Genomic DNA, 24566 nt, shown 5'->3' with positions numbered 1-24566 from the left:
AGCTGGTTCTGGTCCCATGCCACCCTTCTTCCTCAGACCCGGGGACTTGCCAGGACAGCAGTGCAAGAGCCATGTCTGCCAGTTTTCCATTGGCCAAAACAAGTCACATGGCCAAGCCCAAAGTCAAGGTGCAGGGAAATACAATTCTCCCATGGAGGTGGTGGGTAGGGAAGGGGTGGCTATTTTTGGAAAGTAATCTAAGTGTCAGGCTTGGCATTTCAATCCAATACTTTTGACTCCAAATCTCATGTTCTCTCTTCTGTGGCCATGTTGGAATAATTGAAAAATTTTCCAAGTGATAAAATGGAAGCAGTTTGAAACATTAAAATAAGTCAGCCACTCTCATGTTGCTGGCCAGACATCAGACAGCAAGCCCATGGGACTAATTTTTTGCTAATTTTTTGTGTTTTGAGATGAGCGAGTCTTTGGCTGTGTTTTCCATATTCAAATTCAGAGCAATGTAACTCTAGTAATAACAGATTAATATTTCCAAAGTCTGCCATAAATATCCACTTGAAGATATTGAATTATTAGCCCTAATTATAGAGAGAAATGGAACATAGGCTCATATGACGTCATTAAAAGTGAGATGTAATACTCATGGGAACCTTCACTACCCACCTTACTGACATGTCTGTTTCCTGCTTGCTGGCCCTTTGGGATGTTCATTTTGAATGTTTTTATGACAACTAATTCCCTGATACATTTCAGCAGTACCCAATGGTTTGTTATCCAAACTGTTTCAAATCAGGTGAGCGGCTCTTGCTTCAAGTCTCAGGTGACTGTGGTGCCATATCTGAAACCTTGAACTTTAGACCTTTGACACAGTCCACCAGATACAGCTTATATGTTTCCAGCCAAATGTGGCCTACTCATGACTTGTCCATCTGGCATGGCTAAGCACTCTACACACCATGCTGAGGGGGAAAAAATCAGTGAAGTTAGAATTGAAGCAGGACTTTCTGCTTATAAAAGTGTTAGGATTGTTAGTAGTTAGCCCTCAAATGGATAAGTACTCTTATTCAATCAGTAAATATGCTCCAAGGTATTTTTGTTTATGAGAATTGGGCCTCATCTCTTCAAAGGGCAATTAAAGAAATAGAATTATATTATGGAGACTCTTTAAGAACAAGATGGAAATGTTTTGCTCCTGTAAATGACCCAAAGGCATGCATTGATAGTTAAGGATTAGAAACTTGGTTCTCTTTGCCAAACTTAACCCTTATTCACCATCACTTTTTTTTAACTTTATTTTTTATTTTTTTAAAATTTACATCCAAATTAGTTAGCGTATAGTGAAGCAATGATTTCAAGAGTAGATTCCTTAATGCCCCTTACCCATTTAGCCCATCCCCCCTCCCACCACCCCTCCCATAACCCTCAGGTTTGTTCTCCATATTTATGAGTCTCTTCTATTTTGTTCCCTCCCTGTTTTTATATTATTTTTGTTTCCCTTCCCTTATGTTCATCTGTTTTGTCTCTTAAAGTCCTTATATGAGTGAAGTCATATGATTTTTGTCTTTGTCTGACTGACTAATTTCACTTAGCATAAAGCCTCCAGTTCCATCCATGTATTTGCAAATGGCAAGATTTCATTCTTTTTGATAGCCGAGTCATACTCGATTGTATATATATACCACATTTTCTTTATCCATTCATCCATCGATGGACATTTGGGCTCTTTCCATACTTTGGCTATTGTTGATAGTGCTGCTATAAACATGGGAGTGCATGTGTCCCTTCGAAACAGCACACCTGTATCCCGTGGATAAATGCCTAGTAGTGCAATTTCTGGGTTGTAGGGTAGTTCTATTTTTAGTTTTTTGAGAAACCTCCATACTGTTTTCCAGAGTGGCTGCACCAGCTTGTATTCCCTCCAACAATGCAAAAGAGATCTCTTTCTCCGCATGTTTGCCAACATCTGTTGTTGCCTGAGTTGTTAATGTTAGCCATTCTGACAGGTGTGAGGTGGCATCTCATTGTGATTTTGATTTGTATTTCCCTGATAATGAGTGATGTGGAGCATTTTTTCATGTGTCGGTTGGCCATCTGGATGTCTTCTTTGAAGAAGTGTCTATTCATGTATTTTGCCCATTTCTTCACTGGATTATTTGGTTTTTGGGTGTTGAGTTTGATAAGTTCTTTGTAGATTTTGGATACTAACCCTTTATCTGATATGTCATTTGCAAATATCTTCTCCCGTTCTGTCAGTTGCCTTTTAGTTTTGCTAATTGTTTCCTTCGCTGTGCAAAAGCTTCTTATTTTGATGAGGTCCCAGTAGTTCATTTTTGTTTTTGTTTCCCTTGCCTCTGGAGACGTGTGGGGTAAGAAGTTGCTGCGGCCAAGATCAAAGAGGTTTTTGCCTGCTTTCTCCTCGAGGATTGTGATGGATTCCTGTCTTACATTGAGGTCTTTCATCCATTTTGAGTTATTTTTGTGTATGGTGTAAGAAAGTGGTCCAGGTTCATTCTTCTGCATGTCGCTGTCCAGTTTTGCCAGCACCACTTGCTGAAGAGACTGTCTTTATTCCATTGGATATTCTTTCCTGCTTTGTCAAAGATTAGTTGGCCATACGTTTGTGGGTTCATTTCTGGGTTCTCTATTCTATTCCATTGATCTGAATGTCTGTTCTTGTGCCACACCATCACTTTTTTTTTTTTTTTTTTTTTTTTTAAATTTTTTTTTCAACGTTTTTTATCTTATTTTTGGGACAGAGAGAGACAGAGCATGAACGGGGGAGGGGCAGAGAGAGAGGGAGACACAGAATCGGAAACAGGCTCCAGGCTCCGAGCCATCAGCCCAGAGCCTGACGCGGGGCTCGAACTCACGGACCGCGAGATCGTGACCTGGCTGAAGTCGGACGCTTAACCGACTGCGCCACCCAGGCGCCCCCCACACCATCACTTTTAAGGGAATCACTGCATGGACGTAACCAGGAAAGAGGAATGCCTGACCATGGTCAGATGGCTCCTGTTTTCTTGCTTACACACGCGTTCTGCCCCATCTGTGAGCTCAGTGGGTCAGGGCCCTAGGCAAAGAGGCCAAGGACGTTACTGGTCACCTCTCCAGGCCTTGTCTTAACTGTGAAACAGGGTGGGTGTGAAGAAAGAATTCTGAAGGTCTCTCAGCTGTGTTCTGATATGACTTTTAAGCAGGTGAACAATTATTTCTATTATCTGATGAAGTTGTCCTGTCCTGATTTCTATCCTCTGATGAAGTTGTCCTGATTTGCCTGAAGGAGCAACCTGGGGATGAGTGCCGTGCTCTGGGCTGGGAGAGGGGACAGAGGAAGAGAAGGAGGGGGGAGCTGACAGGGGCCAGGCCCTGTTGGGGGAGCCAGAGCCTCACTGGACAGGAATGTTGACAGCCCAAGCCATGTCAGCAGCTAAAACCTCTCTGGCCCCACATGTTCTTCTTCCCAAGGGGCAGCCTACTTAATGTGAATAACATCTGTGGAAGCTTCACTCCAAGGCCTGAGGCAAACACAGCCCACTGGCTGCCAGGCAAGGGGACATCTTACCCACCTAGCAGGGCTTTTGCATTCTGGAGCTGCGCTGTTCAACATGGTAGCCACTGACTATGTGTGTTTTTTTAAATTTACATTTCAATTAAGATGAAATAAAATTAAGAAGTCAGTTCTTAATTTCAAGTACCCATGTACACATGTGGCTGTGGCTTGTGGCTACCATATTGGATGGTTCAAGTAAAGAACATTTCCATCATCACAGAGAGTTCTATTGAGTGCCTCTGTTCTAGAATGCAGCACAGTGCTCAACTGAAGAAATATAAAATGCCTCTCCCTACTTCCTCTTCTTATATGACCTTTCTTTCTTTGCTTGCATTAGAATGGCCCAGCAATTTATTCTGGGAGGCTGAAAAAGATGAGCTCTTTGATATCAAAAACCTGAGTTCACATCTCAGCTCCCTTAAGTCAAGTTTACGATAGTCACTTTGTTTCTATGTCAGTAAAATGATGAGTTTGAAGATCAGATGGGATAATGAACATGAAATTACTGATAAGACCAATGAACTGTACAGATTCGCACCAAATGATGCACCAAGAGAAAAAGGAGGGGAGATTGTCATTAGAGTTCTATCAAAAAAGGGGTGAGTTTTGGAATAATATTGGTGGCTTTTCCAAGGGGACTGTAAAGGTAAAATAAGGATACTATCTTTGAGGGAGAAAGCACCTATCTCCCATTTCTCCATCCTTAGGGAGTCTTCATGCAAACCAAATGGGCCTAAGAAGAGGCACAAACTTTTGATTTTATAATGCAAGGTTGAGGGGCACGTGGGTGGTTCAGTTGGTTAAGTGTCTGACTCTTGATCTTGGCTCAGGTCATGATCTCACAGTTTGTGAGTTCAAGCCCCTCATCCGGTTCTGCAGTGGTGGCAAGGAGCCTGCTTGGGATTTTGTCTCTTCTTCTCTCTGCCCCTCCCCTGCTCGTGCGTGTGTGTGCACGCGCGCACGCACGCGTGTGCTCTCACTCTCAAAATAAATAAACTTTAAAAAAATAAGAAAATGCAAGGTTGAGGTCCTTCTGACCCCTGGAACTATAAACACACACCATGAAAAATGAACTCAGGGGTCTCTGTATGATAGGGAAAGATAGGATAAAATAAGCAGAGAGAGAAAGGTTAGGACCTGAGGTTCCTGGGTGGGGGAAAACACATGTTTTGGAACAATGCTTGGAGCATCTGACTATAGCAAACCCCCTCGGATAGAAGGTTCCTCTTAAGAATGTAACAAATACCACCTACTTCCCCTTAGGAATTTGACAAAAGACCTAACTGAAAAAACATGGTAGACCATAAAACATATGACCCACAAGGAACATTATGGCCATAGACCATCCCCTCATACTTGGAATCCAGCCAATCAGGAGTGGACAACCCAGCATCTAGAGTTATCAAGCCAATAAGGGTAGAACCTGAGAAGGAACGAGGGGACAGGGAAGGGGACAACCAGAACCTGATAAAACAAGGACCCCTTGCCTATAGAAGGCGTTCACCTTTGAATGCCCCCTCTCTGTAAAGAGAGCTTTCCTGCTGTTCTTTCTTTCTGAGCTTATACTCTCATAAACTTCTGTCTGCTGCTCGTTCCGTATCCACCTCTTCATTCTTTGAAGCAGTGAGCAACGAACTCCGGGTTTTGAGGTAAAAATTCCTACAACATCTGGAGGTACTCAGGAGATCCTCACAAGGCCTACTCCTTAGCCTCTCAAGGAGATGAGAGATGAGAAGTTGTCCTTATTCCTTCTTCTACTTTACTGCAGAAATTCATGTGCAATCATGTCGACTCCAGTCACTTCTGAGTTACCTCACATGTGAGTCTGTTGGTTCTTATGTAACAATAAATTGTGTTTGCTCTCTTCTGTACACACATGAAGAGGTCTTTTTGTTGGCAGGATTGTTTTACGCCCCCAACAGAACCAGCGAACACTTGGGTTTCTGATGTGGAAAGGAGGTGCCTAAGGGAAGGCCTCCTTCTGAAGGAGATGGGCTCAGAGGAGGGCAGGGCTGGGTTTCAGGCTGACTCGCAGTCCAGGGATGCTGCATTTGAGACCCAGGCCAGTCTACGGCCATACCACCCTGAACGCGCCCGATCTCGTCTGATCTTGGAAGCTAAGCAGGGTTGGGCCTGGTTAGTACTTGGATGGGAGAGACCCAGGCCAGAGGAGAGCAGCAGCTCTGGTGTCCTGAGGCCCAGCAGTGGTGTAGGCCAGGAAGGGAGAGGAGTAGTATAGACCAGTCCTGAGACTGCCTGGTAGTAGGGCGGCTTTCCACCTCCAGCATGGCAGACTCCCTGATAACTCCAGAAAAGTCCTTGAAGTGAAATTTCTGTTTTAAGTGCTACAGGGCTTCTTTGCCTTACATGAGATTTCAAGTCACTGAGCTTTCAACAACAAAAGTCCTCATAGTATCCTAGACGCTGGGAAGGAGTCCCAGGTCATACTGTAACTTAGTGGTGGAAGCAGGTGGAAGATTTGGGAGCCTATGTGCCCTTGGCTGAATGGTGGTGAGTGATCACACACTAGTACAGTGCTACACAGGGGCAGGGCGAGGGCAGCCCAATGGCTGTAAGAACTAAGGCACTGAGGGACAAACGAGGGAGGGAACCACCTCGTCCTACCAAACCTGGCGTTGCAGGATTTTCTGTACATCAATACCCAGGCTTCGTTGTCTCGCCGCTTCGACGAATGAAGAGGTGGACACGGAACGAGCAGCAGGCAGAAGTTTATTAGAGTATAAGGTCAGAAAGGAAGAATAGCAGGAAAGCTCTCTTTACAGATAGGGGGCATTTGAAGGTGAATACCCGCAACAATAGGCAGGGGTCTTTGTTTTATAAGATTCTGGTCACCCCTTCCCTGTCCCCTCGTTCCTTGTCAGGTTCTACCCTTACTGGCTGCACAACTCTAGGCGCAGGCGCTGGGTTATCCATTCCTGACTGGCTTGACTCCATTGTGTGAGGAGTCAGACTGGTCAATACTGTCCCTCGGTTAAGATAAGTTTTATGGTTTAGTTATTTCAGTCAGGTATTTTGATTGTCAAATTCCTGAGGGAAACCTGAGGGGGAGTAGGTGGTGTCTTACATTCTTAAGAGGGTCCTTATGCCTGAGGGGGTTTGGCGTAGTCAGATGCTCCCAGCATTGTTTCAAAATATGTGTTTTTCTCCACACAGGGACCTCAGGTCCTAACCTTTCCCTCTCTGCCTATTTTATCCTATCTCTCCCTATTATAATCCCCACTCTGAACACATGACTCCTAACTGCTATTATGAACCAGGACGACGACCGATCTAAACTGCTTCCTGCTGAAGGGGGACGATGACAGGGGAACCGCGCAGTCAGGGCAGGTTCAGAAGTCGATCCAGAGATCCGATCTAATGAGAAGGTGTTTGTTACATCTTGGTTTGCAAAATTACCTTGGATGTCTTATTTTTCTGGCGTATACAACAGCGTCTACGAATGACACACAAAAAGAATATCAGACCAACAAGCAATATTCCAAAGGCAACGCCCCCTAGGGAGGAAGCCACAACATAGGAAGGAAAGCTGCATTGTAGCCATCTTAAAAATCCCTGGCATGTCTGGTCATAATTTTTTACCAATTTAACTATAGCTTTTCCTCCCTCTTCCATACTTATTTGGATCTGGTGATATTGTTGATTAGAATAATTAAGCACCTGAACTAGCTCGTGGTCCTCAATCCTCAATTCTTCCTTTGGCCATCCAGTTTCCATAGGAACAATTCCATGAGGCATATTTAATTCTACCTCAAGGAAAGATTGATCTTCAATATCCAGATTACTATAAGTCTTGTTAATCTTTTGTAAATGTATTCGACCAACGGTTCCAGTGTTGCACCATACTCCAGTATGATTTAGTACATGGTACATATGCTCACAGGTAAAACTCTCTGTGTCAGCTATTTCTCCTTGTTTACTTTCCCAGCAAAATTTCCCTCTACCCATGTACCAAATGCTATTGGTTATCGGGGTAGAGATGAGTGGCCAGACCTGAGCGAAATCAGGGTTCCAGCTTTGTTGAGGGCACAGCCAGATTTTATTTCTCTCTTCGCAGTTAGAAAGAGATATGGGAGCCCAAGCTGATTCATTTGACATTATGGCCCATCGACTCCCCATTGGCAAAATCCTCGTCTGATTTAATATAATCCCTATGCCTGCAAGCTGAACTATTGGATATGAATTAGCATGGTCCATCCGAGGCACATGTGCCCTTAAGATGCAACGCCTCGAGTTACAGCCCCCAGTAATAATCTTCCATAACTTGGGGCTTCCATATATAGGCCATAATTTTTGAGTTTCCAATTCAGCATTCATTAGAGTAGGCCATTGTCCCATGGCCACCTCAGATTCCATCTGCATTAACATGGTGAGCAATCCTTCCTGGGTGAGAATACATGCCCTTTCCCAGGTTTGAGTTTGGAAATGCCTTTGTACGGTTTCTCTGGTCTTACTTATCCACCTTACTAAGACCTCGTTTTCTTTTGAAAGAGTTTCCCATCCTTTGCCTTCTTCTTGAAACAAAGTGCCTTGAATATGGCCTATTTTGGATAAGGAATCCTTTTCCAAATTGTGTCGTTCCTCAGCAGCAGCAAATTCTGCCTGCCCCAATATGCCTAATCCTGTTCCTATCCCTCCTATAAGATCTCTTTTCATTATCTTGTTATTTTGGGGCCAGTAATGTTGTATCCACCATAGGTGTTGTTTCCATTGTAAATCTACGGAGTGGGAGCAATTAGGATAGTAAGTATCAACCCAAAACCTCTTGGTGTCCCAAGTTAGAGTCAACAAAATCGAGGAGACTCCCAGGTAAGCGGTGGTTTGGCTTTGCCACAAAGGTTCCCAAAGCCTTCCGGGTCTAACCGTGATGTTTCCCGTAGGCACTTGGGTCCACCATTGGACCTTTAAGAATAATGCGTGATTAGCCTTCCAGCTGCATTGGCAGGGCAGGAGACTATCTGGACAAGCAATACTATGGCACATCACACATCCAGCTGCAATATCTTGGTCTTCATAACCTGGGACCTTTTTAATTTTTCGATCATCTATATCTATGGCAATACAATGTGTCTTTTTAGTTGAGTTATATAATTCCCTTCCAGTTTCATTGCTGGGCAAAATTTCAGCCCAATATTTATGACTTTGTTCTAATTTTACAAATAAGTAACCTGTAAAAGGTTTGCCCTTAGGTAAGTTAAGGATATGGCTATTATCCCAATGCCAAATTGTAAAATTGCCATATTCCAGGTCATATTTTAAAACACGGTCTCCCTCTATAAAAGTTAGGTTAGCTGCCTCAACCAAAGGGGTCCTATCATTCACCCCTAATAGTGGTGGGGTTGGTGGAATACATACAGGAAGTGTTTCTGAACCCCATAGGCATATTATTATTATATTCCAATATATTGTGTTACTTATCTTCATTCTGTGCTGTCCTTTTCTTGAATATCAATTTAAGGCCTTCTCCTGTTTCACAACTTAACTCAGGCTCCGTGTTGTCCTGTTCTGATGGAAACCATGGCTTAACTCAGGAGCGATGAATCAAGGAGTCAGATTCCAGTACTTTGACAGCAGTAGGATTTGCCAAGATGACCATGTGTGGACCCTTCCACACTGGTCCTAAAGATGGGGACAAAGAAGGAAGGGTTTTCATGAGTACCTGATCTCCTGGGTTATACAGGGGACGCTGGTCATCCCAGAGTTAAGAGACAGATAATTCCTGAAGAGTCTGATGGAATTTAGCCAAAGGAATTACATAGTTTACCAAATCAAATACCTCTTTACCTGCCATCGAGTCATTAACAAGAAAGGGTCTTCCATAAAGAACTTCAGAAGGGTTTAGGCCCTTTTTCATGGGGATAGTTCTAATCTGAAACAAAGCAATTGGAGGTAGGAGTGTCCAGTTCTGACTTGTTTTTTTTTAGGCCATCTTTCTAAGATGTCTCTTAATGCTTTCTTTGGTCTTTTCCACTTTCCCTGAGGTTTGTGGCCTCCAGGCACAGTGCAGATGATAATCAATGCCCAGAGCCCTAGATACCCCTTCGGTTACTGAAGACTTAAAGGAGGGACCATTAGAGCTTTGAAGGGATCTAGGGAGTCCGAAACAGAGGAACGATCTCGTTTAATAGTGCTTAACCACCTCTGAGGCTTTTTTAGTCCTGTGAGGAAAGGCTTCAACCCGAAGTGTGAAGGTATCTACCCATACCAAAAGATGTTTATATCCTTGTGTTTTTGACATATGTGTGAAATCTATTTGCCAATCATCCCTGGGATAATTTCCAGTTCTTTGTAACCCTATTGGAGCCTGCGGGTGAGAGAGTGGGTTATTTCTTTGGCAGATATCGCAGGTTTTTAGAATATATTCAATAGTCTCATCTAAATTCCTTCCTGTAGAAAGTTTTTGAGCCATTTGCAGGGTTTTACCCTACATTTACGTAGGTAAAACCCTGCACATGTAGATGGAAGGTGTAACGTAGAGTTTTTAAGCCTTCCACTGGCTAGCGGCCGGTAAATGAAGTCTGCCGTCATCCATCTACAACTACCCTGTAGGCTGGGGCGTGGAACCCCGTTCTGATGCCCATTGTTTTTTCTTCTGTCGAGTAGTGAGGCTTTTCTTGAGTTATACAGCCATCCCAGATAAGGGAGGCAATGGTAGGAGTAACTTAAGATCTGGCTGCCGATTGTTGTGGCTACAGCCAGCTTGTCTCCCTCTGCTATCTCATCCATTCCTTTTTGGTGTCCTTTGCAGTGTTCTATCTCTAAGGGCTGGTGAACAGCCTGTAAAAGTCGGGTAATTTCCTGGTAATACTTGATAGGAGACCCTGAAGCTGTTAAAAAAAAAAATGTCTTTTGTATCATGAGCATGTAAGACTAGGAAAGCATACTTAGAGTCAGTATAAATGTTAACTGTCTTTGCTTAATTCTAGGGCTCTAGTAAGGGCAACTGATGCGGCCAGCTGAGCACTAGTTCCTGATGGTAGGGTGCCAATTTCCAGAGTTTTATGAAGAGTCACCACTGCATACCCAGCTTTTTGGGAGCCCTGCTCAACAAAAGAACTCCCATCTGTGTAGAGGGTCCATTCTGGGGTTTCCAAAGGAGTTTCCCTTAATTCCTCTCGGGCAGCATAAGTTTGGGCTAACATTTGTTGTGTTAGCTCCTTACCTTCCTCTGGCAGGAAGGCTGCTGGGTTCAGAGAGGAGCAGGTCTTTACGTACACAGCAGGCCCCTTTGGCAGGAGTGCCTGAGGCTGCAGAAAGCGGCTGTGAACTAATGGCTGCCGTCCACCAGTAGGAGCCCCTGGATATTATGTGGGGCCTAGACTGTAAGGTCTTGCCCAAGGGTTAGTTTTGTAGCTTCAGGAATTAAAAGGGCAACATCTGTGTCGGCCCGAAGACATGCAGGCCATCACAAGCTACCAGATCAAGTTCTTTGCCAAGATGCCCCACTGGTTGCTCTATTGGGCCTCATTTCTGAGTCAGAATGCCCAACGCTACCCCCTTTCTCTCTGTAACATATAAGTTAAAAGAACTTCCAATGGGAAGGCTCGAGGCTGGGGCGCCCAACAACGTGAGCTTAAGGTTTCTAAAAGCTTGTTCTCACTCAGTGTCCCATACCAGTAAGTGAGTATTTGTGGCCTATGTGTCCGTGATCAGAGGGAGCGAGTTACCTCTCCATATCCTGATATCCATAAGCGACAATGGCTGGTAGTGCCTAAAAACTCTCAGTTGTCTAAGAAGTTTCTTCCAGAAGGGGGTACGAGACAATAGGCTGAATTCTGTCTTTTCCTAGTCTTCTTGTGCCTTCCAAAAGGATTAATCCTAATATTTAACAGAAGTCTCAGACAATTGGGCCGGTTGGAAGACTTTATATCTTCTTTCTGCTAGAAAATTGAAGAGGGCCTTGGTACCAGCCTGTATAGTTGGTTCAGAAGGGGCACACAGCAAGAGGTCATCTACATATTGCAGCAAAGCGCAATTATCGGCTGAAAATTCCAAAAGATCACGTGTGTTAAGATAGATGTGGACTATCTCAAAAGCCCTGAGGCAACACTGTCCAAGTTAATCGTGAAGCTCGAAGCCGGAAGGACGGGATCCTCAAAGGCAAACAAGAATTGAGAATCTGGATGTACTGGAAAACAGAAGAAAGCGTCTTTTAAATCTAAGACTAAACCATTTCATATCTGGTGGAATCTAGGCCAGCAAGGTATAGGGGTTTGGAACCACAGGGTGGATGGGGACAACCACTTCATTAATGATGTGTAGATCCTGCCCTAGCCTCCATCCCCCATTAGAGTTCTGTACTCCCAATATCGGAGTATTACAGGGGCTGTTACATTCCTTTAAAAGCCCGTGTTCTTCAGAGTTTCTTTAATTTTTATTAGCTCTGTTTTAACCTCTGGTTTTAGAGAATACTGCTTCTGGCATGGAAGAGAAGTGGGATCCTTAAGATGTATTTGCACAGGTATTGAGGTTAAGGCTCTGCCCAGTTCTCCCTGTATCGCCCATACTGGTGAATCATTATCAGTTTCCATCAGAGGGAGGCAGTTGTTTATTTGGCCTAGAGCCAGGAGCACTGTAGTCCCTAATTCAGTCATAATGTCCCTTCCCAGCAAGGGAGTGGGGCTCTCTGGCATTATCAAAAAAAGAATGTGAGAATGAGAGCCTCACTGGGGTTTCTTCCTGTGTCTGTAAAATAGTGGCCAGTTTAGCGTAATTTGAGGGCTTAACCTTAGTTCTTTTTTTTTTTAAGTTCATTTATTTATTTGGAGAGAGAGCAAGCAGGGAGGAGCAGAAAGAGAGAGAAAATCCCAAGCAGACTCTGCACTGCCAGCACAGAGCCCAGTGTGGGGCTGAAACTCAGAAATCATGAGATCATGACCTGAGCCAAAGTCAGATGCTCAACCGACTGAGCCACCCAGGCGCCCCTCCTTTTATCTGTCTTAAGTCTTACAATGAAAAAGGTGCTTGTGATCTTATCATAGTGCTCCCTCCGTGTGGCCCTCCTCCTGGCACTCCAGCTTCTCTTAGGGAAAACATGCCTGTTTCATTATGGGGAAGGCCTGGCTAAGGTGGGCAGTGGGGAGCAGAAGTGCACGTTTTTAAGTCTGGATCTATGGATGGAGGACCCGAGGAGGAGATGGAGGTGGGAGACTTTGCTTCCTCCTTCTCTAGGTCCTGCTTTGGGCGCAGCCAAAGGGCCCTTGATTGTCTCCCCTCCTGACTGCTGGAGCTTGGAAAGGGCTGCCAATAAGCCAGGGTCGACCTTGCGTTGCATACACATGTCCTGATTTTCTCTTAAAGCCCAAAAACATTGAACAGGGGGACTTCTCCCCATTTCCCCTCACATTTACAAAACAAGTCCTATTGTAGGATAGTATTATAATTGATACTTCCCTCTGGCGGCCAGGTTTCCTCCTCCAATTTGTATTGAGGCCAAGCCTCGGTGCAAAAGAAAATGAGTTGCTTTTTCTTCAGGGTTTGTGGATCAAAATCATCCCAGTTTTTCAGAATGTATCCCAAAGGAGTATTGGCCTTGGTTGGGAAATTGCCCATCTATAGGAAAAAGGAGGAAAAGGCGTCCCTTATCTCAATTTCCTATAGCTGGCCAGGAGATACCTTACCTCTTGATCCCGATTGTTGGCCAGGAGAAGCCTCATCTCCTGGCCCCGAGTTTTGACTGGCTATGCGACTGGCAGCCAAAAGCCCTGCCGGTCTCATGAGGTGTTGGGAGTAGTTCTCTTACTCAGGCTTGACCCTACCTCTGAGAGCTGATCTTGTCCTCCCCGATTTCTCCTACCCCTCCATTTCCCCTCCGTGGGATTTTGGGGGGATGGACTGTGACCAAGCAAGACTGCCCTGGTTGTAGAAAGATGCACTAATTTTATTTTGGCCCAACAGTAATTTATATATCGATCGTTGGCCATTGAGGGGGGTGCTAAAAGGACCAAAGTCAAGGTCTATTCCCCTGCCTTGTTCAGCAATGCCCACATAAATATCTTCCAGCCATGTGGACGTCCATTTTAGAGTATCTAGTTTGTTCCAAATCAGCATACACTGGGCTAAGTGTAGCAAAATGGCTCCCATGTAAAAGCCCTTCCTATATTATCCATCCTTTACATGGTACAGGCATCTATTCCTAAAGAGAAACAACACAAGTGTGGAACATTTGGAGGCTACTAGCAAGGTCATCGCCATCGTTTTCTCAGCCTTTGGATCAAAGGAGGGGCAATTTTAACCAGGCCTCGAGCAAAACAACTCAAAAGGTCATGCTGTCCTGATCTTTTGGGTAAAAATCACAGTTCTTTCCATCTTTCTTTCCAAACACCATTAAGTACAAGGAGTACTGTATGTTCTCTCCTGTATATATCTCTCAGACATATAGTAAATCTAGCATCCTGCAGTTGAAGTTAAAACACAAATTAGAGACAGAAAGAGGAGAATTCGCCAGACACCCAAACAGGCAGTCAGCGATCAGGTTCTACCGACAGCCTTCAGGCATTCACCAAAGAGTAGCCTTTGTCAGGACCCTTCACAATTGCTGTTCGGCCTCCCCTGAATCCAGCGCATCTGGGGGTTCTTCTCGAAAGGCAGTTGGGGCTCCATCACACCGACAGTGCCCACTATGTTGGGGGATCAGATGGGAGGAGACCCAGCTCTGCTATTTATTCTTAACTGGCTAACGGGTGCCCATTATTTTGGTTTGAGAGTTTTATTTAGGATAGAAAGGAAAGGCTGGGTGCCGGCTGCTCTTTACTTACAGTTAGAGGACATTGATATCCCGGGATGAGCCCCTAAAGAAAAGTTGCAGGATTTTTTTTTTACCTCAATACCCGGCGAGTTCGTTGTCTCGCCGCTTCGAAGAACGAAGAGGTGGACACGGAACGAGCAGCAGGCAGAAGTTTGTCAGAGTATAAGCTCAGAAAGGAAGAATGGTAGGAAAGCTCTCTTTACAGAGAGGGGGCATTCGAAGGTGCATACCCCTGACTGTAGGCAAGGAACTTTGTTTTACTGGCTTTTGGTCAGCCCTCCTCCCTTCCCCCTCGTTCCTTCTCAGGTTCTGCCCTTACTGGCCGGCCAACTCTAGGCGCTGCGTTGTCCACTCCTCATTGGCCCAACTCCATCGTGTGAGGAGTCAGACTGGTCGTACTGTCCCTCCGTTAACATAAGATTTATGGTTTAGTTATTTTAGTCAGGTATTTTGATTGTCAAATTCCTGAGGGGAAGCCAAGGGGGAGCAGGTGCTGTCTTACATTCTTAAGAGGGACCTTACACCTGAGGGACCTTACACCAGAGGGGGTCAGAGGCTCTGGCATTGTTCCAAAATACGTGTTTTTTCCCCCGCGCAGGGACCTCTCTGCCTATTTTATCCTATCTTTCCCTATTATACTAGAGCTTACGCTGGGGTCCAAAAGGAAGGCAGCTGGAAATTTCAAAGAAGAATTTGGTCAAAACCATTATATACATACATTCCAGTCAAAATTCTTTCAAGGATTCCTAACTTTGTGACAGTATAGAATATTTGGCAACTGCTTTGCACATGTACACACTTTTGGAGAACTTTCCCCTCACTCTGTCTCGTCACATAAGCATTTTGTCATCTCATGTTATCACAAAAAGGAGAGTGAGTACAATACAGTAAAATATTTTGAATGAGAGAGACTACATTCACATAACCTTTATTACAGTGTATTGTTGTAATTGCCCTATTTTATTACTAGTTATTGTTGTTAATCTCTTACTGCGCTTAATTTATAAATGAAAGTTGATCACAGGTGATGAGGGAGCTTAAAGCAAGCTGACATCCCACAAACCACCCCCTCTTCTAAGTGGGATATATATGACATCCCTCAGGCACTCCTGGCTGCCCAGGAACAAAGGAAAGGGGAAAACTGTGATAAAGATCACAGTCCTGCAGGACGTGAGTCTCCATCAGTTTACAAATGTTTTAGTAAATTACAAGAAAATGGCAATCTTATCAATAGCCTAATCTCCAGAAACCTATAGACTCAGTTTCCTGGAGAACTAACGTCACCCTCCCCTCCATAGTGACCTGGGGAACAAAGGCAAGAAGGATACGGTAGGTAAAATTTAAAAAAAAAAATTTTTTTTTGAGAGGGAGAGAGAGACAGAGCACAAGCAAGGGAGAGCAGAGAGAGAGAGAGAGAGAGGGAGACACAGAATCCAAAGCACGCTCCAGGCTCTGAGCTGCCAGTAGAGAGCCTGACGCAGGTCTTGAACTCACAAACGATGAGCTCATGACCTGGGCTGAAACCAAGAGTTGTTGCTTAACTGACTAAGCCACCCAGGCGCCCCTCTTCTGAGTCCTGTTTAGTATATGAAAGTCCTTTTGGAAACCTCCCTTTTGTCTTTACCTTCCCCAGCTCCACAGTATATAACCTTTCACTCATCACGACCCCAGTGCAGCTCTTTCTGCCCATGGGTCCTGTCCCTTGGCACTGTAATAAAAATCACCTTTTTTTTTTTAACCAAAAGCATCCCAAGAATTCTTTCTTGGCTGTCAGCTCCGGACCCCCTCCATTCCAAAACCTCATCAATAGCTGTGTATGCATGGAGAAAAACGATATATGTAGGGTTCAGTACTATTTGCAGGGTCAGGCATCCACTGGGGGTGTTGGAATGTATCCCCCATGGTTAAGGGGGTCTATTGTCATGAAAACAGGAAAGATAGTGATGTGACATTGGCCAGGAGTAAACAGTCAAGAAAGAATACTTGAGACATTTTTGGTGCAAAAAAGTGTTTTTATTGAAGCAGGGAGACAGGACCTGTGGGCAATGTGATTGTGGGGAGCGATTGACTGTATACTTTTCTTTAGGGTGAGGGGCTGGGTAGAAATAAAGGAAGTTTCCAAAAGGATTTGCATGTGTTAAAGAAGATGTACAGGATCCTGGAGGTCTGGCTATTGTCAAACTAAGGTTGTTTTTTGCCTCTAGCGAAACATTAACCTGAAGATAGTAGTGGGTTCTTTGACGAACCTCACACTAGTCCTGTCTCAGGTATTTCTCAATGGGCTGCAAAATAAGGACGTTTAATTTTATCTACATTTCTTTTGCCTTTGTTCTCCTCATCAATAGGACTACAGCAGGGTGGGGAATGGAGCAGTGGGCAGGTATTTCTCAATGGGCTGCAAAATAAGGACGTTTAATTTTATCTACATTTCTTTTGCCTTTGTTCTCATCATCAATAGGACTACAGCAGGGTGGGGAATGGAGCAGTGGGTGGGCAGATAGTTAATGACTGGGTTGGAGAGTTATAATTACCCAAATAACCCCCCACCCCCATCCCCCGCTGCTCACAGATGAGCTGGAGGCCTCACTGCTACACACACAGGCCACATGGTTCCCAGGAGCACCCCCCCCCCCCCCCGTACTGTGGGAGGTGTCCCCCCTCTAGCTGGGTCTTGCGGGCACAAGGTACATCTTCAGTATTAAAGAACTGAAAAAGCTGTCCCCGTGCTTGTTCAGGATGGGGACGGGGGCAGCAGATTCGGGTCAAGGGAAGCCTTGGAAATTTGGAGGGGCCAGGGAGATGGTTAGGGGCTTCTATATTCCTGGTATAGAGAAAACATTTTATTTCAATAGAAAACTGCTTTGTCTAGAGGCCACCCTTACAGGTCTCCTGAGTCTAGCCTCTCATTGTCTTTGAGCTATTTTGCAACTCCGAACTCGTAGGCAACCTACAGCCACCAGATCGCTCTTGCCTGCAGGCATGCAGGTTCTGTGCTGCCCAGTAAAGTTTCAATTGTCTGCCCTCCCACCATATAAATAAACAGGTTTTCCCCTCATTTACATACTCATTGAAATACTCCTCATCTATAAACATGCCTTTTCCTTGGATTCTCTTTTGAACTGGCTATAACGTCTCCTAGTCTCCCATTAGTTAAATAAAATAGTTCCCTATTAGTTAAATAAAATCTTTAACATATTCATTTTTTACATCTGTATGAGGGTCATGATTTTACCCTTTTGTCTTTTGACAGTTTCGGCAGGACTGAGGAGAGGGCAGCTGGAAGGTGAAAGAGGCTATGAGCTACCTGGACACCCCTGGGGGTATAGGGAAGTCGGCGATGGGACCAGAGTGATGCAGTTTTGGAGTGATGGTGGGATTCGGAGCTGACGGCCAAAAAGAATGCTTGAAGACGTCTTTGGTGCAAAAAGGTGATTTTATTAAAGCACGGGGACAGAACCCGTGGGCAGAAAGAGCTGCACTGGGGTTGTGCAGTGAATGCTTACATTCTGTGGAGTTGGGGGGGAGGGGTAAAGTCAAGAGGAAGTTTCTTAAAGGGATTTCCATATGCTAAAGAGAATTTACAGCTTACTGGAGGCATAGCTGTTGTCAAGCTGAGGTTGTTTCGCCCTCTAGCAAAGCATTGATCCTTAAGAGAGTAAAGAGTTCTGGAGATGAGTCTATTGAGATATTTGTAAACTGATGGAGACTATCGTTTACCCATTTGTTTTCTGTCCTTTCCTTTGTTCTTGGGCAGCCAGGGGTGCCTGAGGAATATCACACAGATCCCCCCCCTGGTGGAGGGAGGGGTGTCCTCACTTGTGCTTGACCCTCAGCTTGCCTTATAGCCCCTTATCAGAGGCACCAGGTGTGTGTGGAGGGGCAGAGAATGAGGGAGGGCAGGTTAGGGTTGTCAAATGACATTGAGGGGACATTTCTGGAAGTCTGCAAGGGTTGGATATCTGGGAGCCCCAGGGAACCCACAGCCCTGTGTGAGGAAGAGGGGCTCTAGACTGGACTCCCCTAGCACAGCACCAGTTCTCTGGCGACAGATCTTCTTATCCTCAAATTCCTCATCTACAAAATTGAAGGTGTTATGTGCTTTCTGAGAATCCCTGCAGCATGAGGATTCCATATTGTTCTGGAAACATCTCAGGACTAGTCCAACAGTTCTGCTGAGAGATCATCTAAAACCTGTAAATAAGGCAAAAGGATGGCTGTATGTCCTTCCAGTATCACCCTGGGGCATTATCCAACAAGACCTACTCAAGAATAATCTAAATGTCTATAGAAACGTGCCTCTGGCTTACTATTTATTATTGATTAGGGCTCAGAGTCCATGAGATTGGATGTTAATTTGTGAAAGAGTGGTCACTTCTAAATGTTTTTTTTCCTCGTACAGATGCAAAATAAATTCTATCCACCAGAAAATAGAACTCCCAAAGGTTTCATTGTCCTGTAAGACTTAATCTAATTTAGCGTTTCGTTTCGATATCCTTTCTTCCTCTGATTATGCCAGCCTCTGCTATTCTTTGACCCAAGTTTATCATTCTGCTGATTCCCTCATTAATGAGTTAAATAAACCTTTGGCACATGCTTACTCTAATTTGAATGAGGGTCATATTTTTTTTTTTTTTAACTTTTTGAAACTTACACATTGACAGTATGGTTGCCAGCCTGTGGTAGAGTCTGCATGATCCTGCCCCAAGGTCTCCTCACAGAATAGTGTGATCTGCACTTTCTCATTATTCAACATGCTAGGCGCTGAAGTTGGTTGTGACGGGAGAGGGGGGTAGCTTGGGGGTGGACAGGGGTGGGGATAGAATTCACACTTGTGGCCAAAGAAAAGTTGTTTATTTGTTTCTCAAATCTGCAATTACAGTGAAATGTGCTAAGTCCCATAATAGAGGTTTCCAAATTAAAGATTAGATACTTACAGCAACCCTTGGCTGATGCTTGTGTTCATGTCATCTTTCACATAATGTACACTTAAAAATGGATGTTTAAAATGGTAGCTGGATGTAAAAGAAGAATGAAATCTATGGAGCACCCGGGTGGCTCAGTCGGTTAAGTGTCCAACTCTTGATTTCGACCCACGTCATGATCTCATGGTTCATGGGTTCGAGCACTGCGTTGGGCTCTGTGTTGACAGCGTGGAACCTGCTTGGGATTCTCTCTCTCTCCCTCTCTCTCTCTGCCCCTCCCCTGCTCATGTTCTCTCTCTCAAAATAATTAAATAAACTTTTTTTTTTTAAGAGAATGAAATCTTACCATTTGCAACAACATGGATAGGTCTAAAGGGTATAATGGTAAGTGAAATTGGTCAGAGAAAGACAAATACCGTATGATTCCACTCATATGTGGAATTTAAGAACCAAATGAACAAAGAAAAAGACAAATCAAGAAACAGACTTAACTAAAGAGAACAAACATGGTTACTAGAGGGGAGGTGGGTGGGGAAATGGGTGAAATAGATGATGAAGAATAAGAGTATCCCAAAAAAAGAAAAGAAAAATAAATAAAATGGTAGCTGGAATCTTCAGTGGGTGAACGACTTTTGAGCTACTCAAAAGTGTGGTGATGCTTAAAAGGAAATAGGAGTTTCCTCTCTCTGAATCACTTCACCCCATCAGGGCACGCTCAGCAGCCCAGGGGTTTTTAACTTCCCTGAAATCTCCTGGCACTATTTGTTCTTTTTTGGTATTAAGGTGGCATTGGATTTTGCTGACTTTGTTTTTTTGGCCATGAGGTTGGGGTGAGGGTGGGACACAGATGAACCTGTTTGCTTCACCAGGTTTCACAAACTGTTTTAGGGACAGGTAGCTTGCAGCTTCAACAGCTTGATGTCCACTGACCTGGTGCCTATTCTAATCCTGCCACCAGATGGCGCAAGTTCCCTTGTCAGGACTGCCACAGCCCAACCCAGAAGAAAGCGAGGGCATTGAGATCTGGTGTTTCTGGATTTGAATCCTTTGTTAGTTTTGTGATCTTGGGCAAGCCAGTTTCTCCCTCTGTAAACTTGGAATGATGAAAATCACCAGCCAGTGATGCTGGCTCAGGACAACTCCCTCAGGATGGGGTTTGTAGGCCAGTGTGCCCTGAGTGGAGGGTGTGTGTGAGAGAGGTGGTTAGGGCTGGGCTGTGGGCAAATAGCATGGAATATTAAGCAGGTCAGTTTTTTGTCATAGGCAATGGGGAGCCAGAGCAGCCTTCTGAGCGGAGTTCCGCTGGGACAATATCACCAGTCATGACCCCTGGAAAGAGCAGGGACTGTCCAAAGCTGGGAACTAGGTAATTTCATCCTCATTTCCTCCCAAACCTCCTTCCTTCATCTCTACCTCCTCTCTTTCCCACCTTCTCTTCATTCATTCATTCATTCACTCACTCATCCATTCAATAAATACCTAGTAACCACATACCATATTGAAGATATGTTTTGGTACTTGAATTAATCAGTGAACAACTTTTTCCTGAAGCTTACAGGAACCCATTCACATGATATTTGTATATGCGTTTGTCTTCTTTAATATGGGCCTTCTGAGTTTTGGGGGGCCATCTTCTCCAGCCAGGTAAAGAAGCCAGGGTCATGGGGAGCCTGAGTGCCTCAGTCAGTTAAGCATTCGACTCCTGATTTTGGCTCAGGTCATGATCTCACAGTTTGTGAGCTCGGGCCCCGTGCCGGGCTCTGTGCTGACAGTGCAGAGGCTGCTTGGGATTCTGCCACTCTCCTGTGCTCCCCCTCCACCTTGCTCACCGTCTGGGCACGCTCTCTCTCTCCCTCCCTTTCTCTCTCCCTCTCTCTCTCTCTCTCTCTCAAAATAAATAAACAAACAAACAAACAAAAAAAGAAGCCAGTGTCATGCTCCCCTGTTATCCAGCCCTTCCTTCAATTACATGAGATACTTCAATATTCTCCTACTAATCTCCCTGCCTCTGTAAGACTAAGCTCATTTAAGTGCATTTATGTCACTTGCCATTAAAGGTTCCTGATAGAAAGGCTGACCCATCCAAAAAAAAAAAAAAAAAAGGAAAAGAATTTCTTGATTACGTTAGGATGTAGGACCAGCCCTATAGTGGGGCCTAGGGCCCTGAGGTAGGATTCTCAGAGGCATCTGGATGTCTGGGCTCTGTTCTAATTCTGCAGCCCTGAGTTGGAGAACAAATGTACTTGGCACCAGCTGTGTTTGTCTGGAAAACCCCTGTAATAAAGGAAGACTGTGTTTGTGCATGGTTTTGTGAGGATTCTTCTGAAAGCAGAGCCTGGCACAAGGATTGGGTGCAGTTGGTTGATGTGGGAGATGAAACTGGGAAGTAGGCCTGGGGAAATGAGGAAGTGAGACGGGAAAGAAGGAAAAGCCAATATAAGGGCATGTTCTCAAAGTTGCAGGTTGATTCTGCTAGGCCCTTCTGAGAAGTATACAGAATGCCTCCTAGAATTATCTGCTGAAAAAGTAGAGACTGGAGCTTCTACCCACTGGTTCCTATCCCTGAAATGACTAAGCATTGCCTTGGGAGTGTTAACTTTCCCAGCAAGTCAAGGGGCTTGCTCCCTGGCTCTGTGAACAACTCTGTTTTCATAGAAGATCCGGTGGGGGCGGGGGGGGGGGGGGGGGCGGTGCAGAAGACCCTTAGCATGGGGTTAAGGGAATCAGAGCTGCATAGAGCTGTCCAGCAGCCGTGGCTGAAAGCAGAAGTGGTCTGACGGCATGTGAAGCTGGCACCAGAGGTGTCTCCAACAGCACCTTACTGAACTTTGTAGTCAGAAGTTGCATAACCCCAAGTTGGGTGAGGTGCTGCTGGCCAGATGAGGTTGTCTCTGGCTCATGCTAGCCTCTGTGCAGAACCCCAGTTTTAAGCATGGGAAGAAAAATGTTGAGCTTCCAGAAATTCTGATGAGGTCCTTCTTTGACTTCGCATAGTTTAAGTGGCAATGGTGAGGCTGATTTGGGGATCAAGGAGTCTGATCCTCTTTTGGAACATGTAATTTTCCCTACCGGGTACCCCAACTGTGCTGACTTCCTTAAACCTTTGATTTGCCCAAGGGCATTAAAATGCCTGGCTGTCCTCCAGCCTGGGCCACTATTGTCATTGGTCAAAATAGTGGTCATGCACAAACCTTGCTTCAGAAACTGCCCTACAGGCTCCAAGTCCCATTTAAAGCACTCCTGTGATGGTTTCAGCCAACAGCAGTCTGCAACATGCAATGCCTGTCACTCTCCTCCGTGACAGCCTGGCTCCATTTAGATTAAGTATTGTGTGGCCGGGAAGGTTATCTGAGCTGTCACCATCATGTTTTGTCACCTGCAAACAAATGGCAGGAAATGGATCGGTGGGCCCTCCCTACTTCTGAGGTTCAACCATGGACATCACGGTTGTGAGTCACTGAAGAGGTAGAGAAAATCTACTCATACATCTCCAGGCACCCTTAGAGCTTTTCAAGAGACAGAAGAGCCCTCCTGATCTGTGCCTACTCTTCTGAACCATGTACTTCATGAGCTGATTCTGCTTACAGCCTCGTTGCACTGGGCTAACGAGGGCACCTGTCACTCTCATGAGGGCAACACAGCCTGTATCATATGAGACCCAAGAAAGAAAAAGGCACCAGCCACTTGGCCTGGTACCCATACCTGGGCTGCAGAGTTCCCTCCCTACTTAACACAGCATTTCACAGAACACCAGCATTAGACAAAGTTACTTGTGACCACAATGGAGTGAGACAGAACAAAGCCACGCTGTAATCATGTGAAAAGACAAAAGCAAAAACATTGGGCAAACTACAAAAATGACCAAATAGCTTCCTCTCCCTGGAAAGCATGAATGGTTGTTGATCAACTACAGCTTTAGCCCCACTCTGTGCCTCCCATCTCCTTCTGTATAAAAGATGCTCAACCATAAAATTGCCCCATTTGCTGACAGCATCCAGTCTAGAGCAAGACATACATCCTGGAACTTCCTCGAACCACCTAATCCAAGATCTGCTCTCATAAGCCTCTTTGGACAACCTCCTACACGGTTCATTATGGTGGGTGGTCTCCCTTGTTGCAACGAGTGCCAGGGAACCCACCTTCGATTGGCCACAGGTGTGTTCTGGTGGTGTTGGCTGGTGCCACTGACAGGCCTAAAGGGAAGATGTCCTGCACTGATCTGCTATACAGGAGGGGCTCCCTGGATGCCCAGCACATCAGCTGCAGAAGTGCTCCTTGGAGCCATTTGGCAAAGTGACTTTGGCTCTGACCCTGCGGGAGCCATTTGTTGGTTGGCTCCTGTGACAGATATTTTTGGTACCTAGAGTTACATCCCTGGCCCTCTGGATTTCAGCATCAGCTCTGGGAACACGTTTCCATACAGGCTAGACTCATCTTGCACCATGAGAAGGTCAAGCTCACATCCTTTTCTGCCTTGGGACCTTCTCTGAAGCCTTGGGAGCCTGCTCTGCTCCTGCAAGTTCAGTCTGCAAGGTGCATTTGGAGATGCCCCCAGGAGCAGCCTTTAACCAGTAAAGAAAGGGAACTGGTGGAACAATGTCCCAGCCTGCTGTCCTTCAGGTGGTCAGGTTTGGAACATGTTCTGTGGGCATCTCAGAGTAGGAAGAATCAAGCCTCATTGCTCACAACGCTCTTACATTGGCTTTTCCTCCCTCTTGTCTCCTTCCCACTACTTCCTCACTCTTGCTCCCTGGGGTTACTTCCCAAATAAAGCACCTGCATCCAAGACCTTGTTCAGGTCCGCTCCTTAGGTTACTCCAAACTAACATCCCTGCCCAGGACCCATGCACCACCATTCCCTCCCTATAGGATTTCTTAGCCATAATATTGGCTAAAATTATTTCTGCACCCAGCTCCAATCAAAATTTCCCACGCTCCTTGTCAGAGAGATTGGTTCAGGCATGGGTGCGTTCCCCAAGCCAGTTTGACCACAGATTAATCTCAGGGCTTTTGCTAGGGGTTCTGGAACGTAGATTCAGTCTTTGCCACTGGGCCTGTAGGGGTGGTGGTTTAAAGACACCCCATACAGTTTTTGTTATTCCTTCCTTTGTTAGGTAGGATTTGTTTCCCCTCTTCTTGAATCTGAGATGACGTGTGATTGTTTTGCAATGGAGAACGGTGCAAGGGGTGCTATATCCATTCCAAGTCTGGCCTTGAAGAGGACTACCAGCTTCTGTGTTGCTCATGGGTGTGCGGAGCCACTTTACGAGACACCTGACAGTCCTGCTGGAGAGACCGTGAAAGGGGCCCTGAGGCTACCGGAGAGGGGAGGGCCCAGGTGAGCCCAGCCTGCCACATGCTCCTGCTCAAG

At 45.2% G+C, this 24566-nt stretch overlaps 1 long non-coding RNA gene across 1 annotated transcript in view; it reads left to right on the top strand.

Annotated features, from left to right (window-relative positions):
* LOC144612789 (uncharacterized) overlaps nt 1-24566 on the top strand; it is a 108467-nt gene continuing 83901 nt past the window's right edge. The window contains exons 1-2 of the long non-coding RNA XR_014135250.1: nt 1-128; nt 17524-17701. This is a non-coding gene — a long non-coding RNA (uncharacterized LOC144612789). The remainder of the gene's footprint in view (nt 129-17523; nt 17702-24566) is intronic.

The sequence above is a fragment of the Panthera onca genome, chromosome C2 (assembly GCF_046562875.1).
Source record: "Panthera onca isolate mPanOnc1 chromosome C2, mPanOnc1 haplotype 2, whole genome shotgun sequence".
Taxonomy (NCBI): domain Eukaryota; kingdom Metazoa; phylum Chordata; class Mammalia; order Carnivora; family Felidae; genus Panthera; species Panthera onca.
Note: the sequence above shows the minus strand (reverse complement) of the source record. Positions and strands in the feature narration are given on the sequence as shown.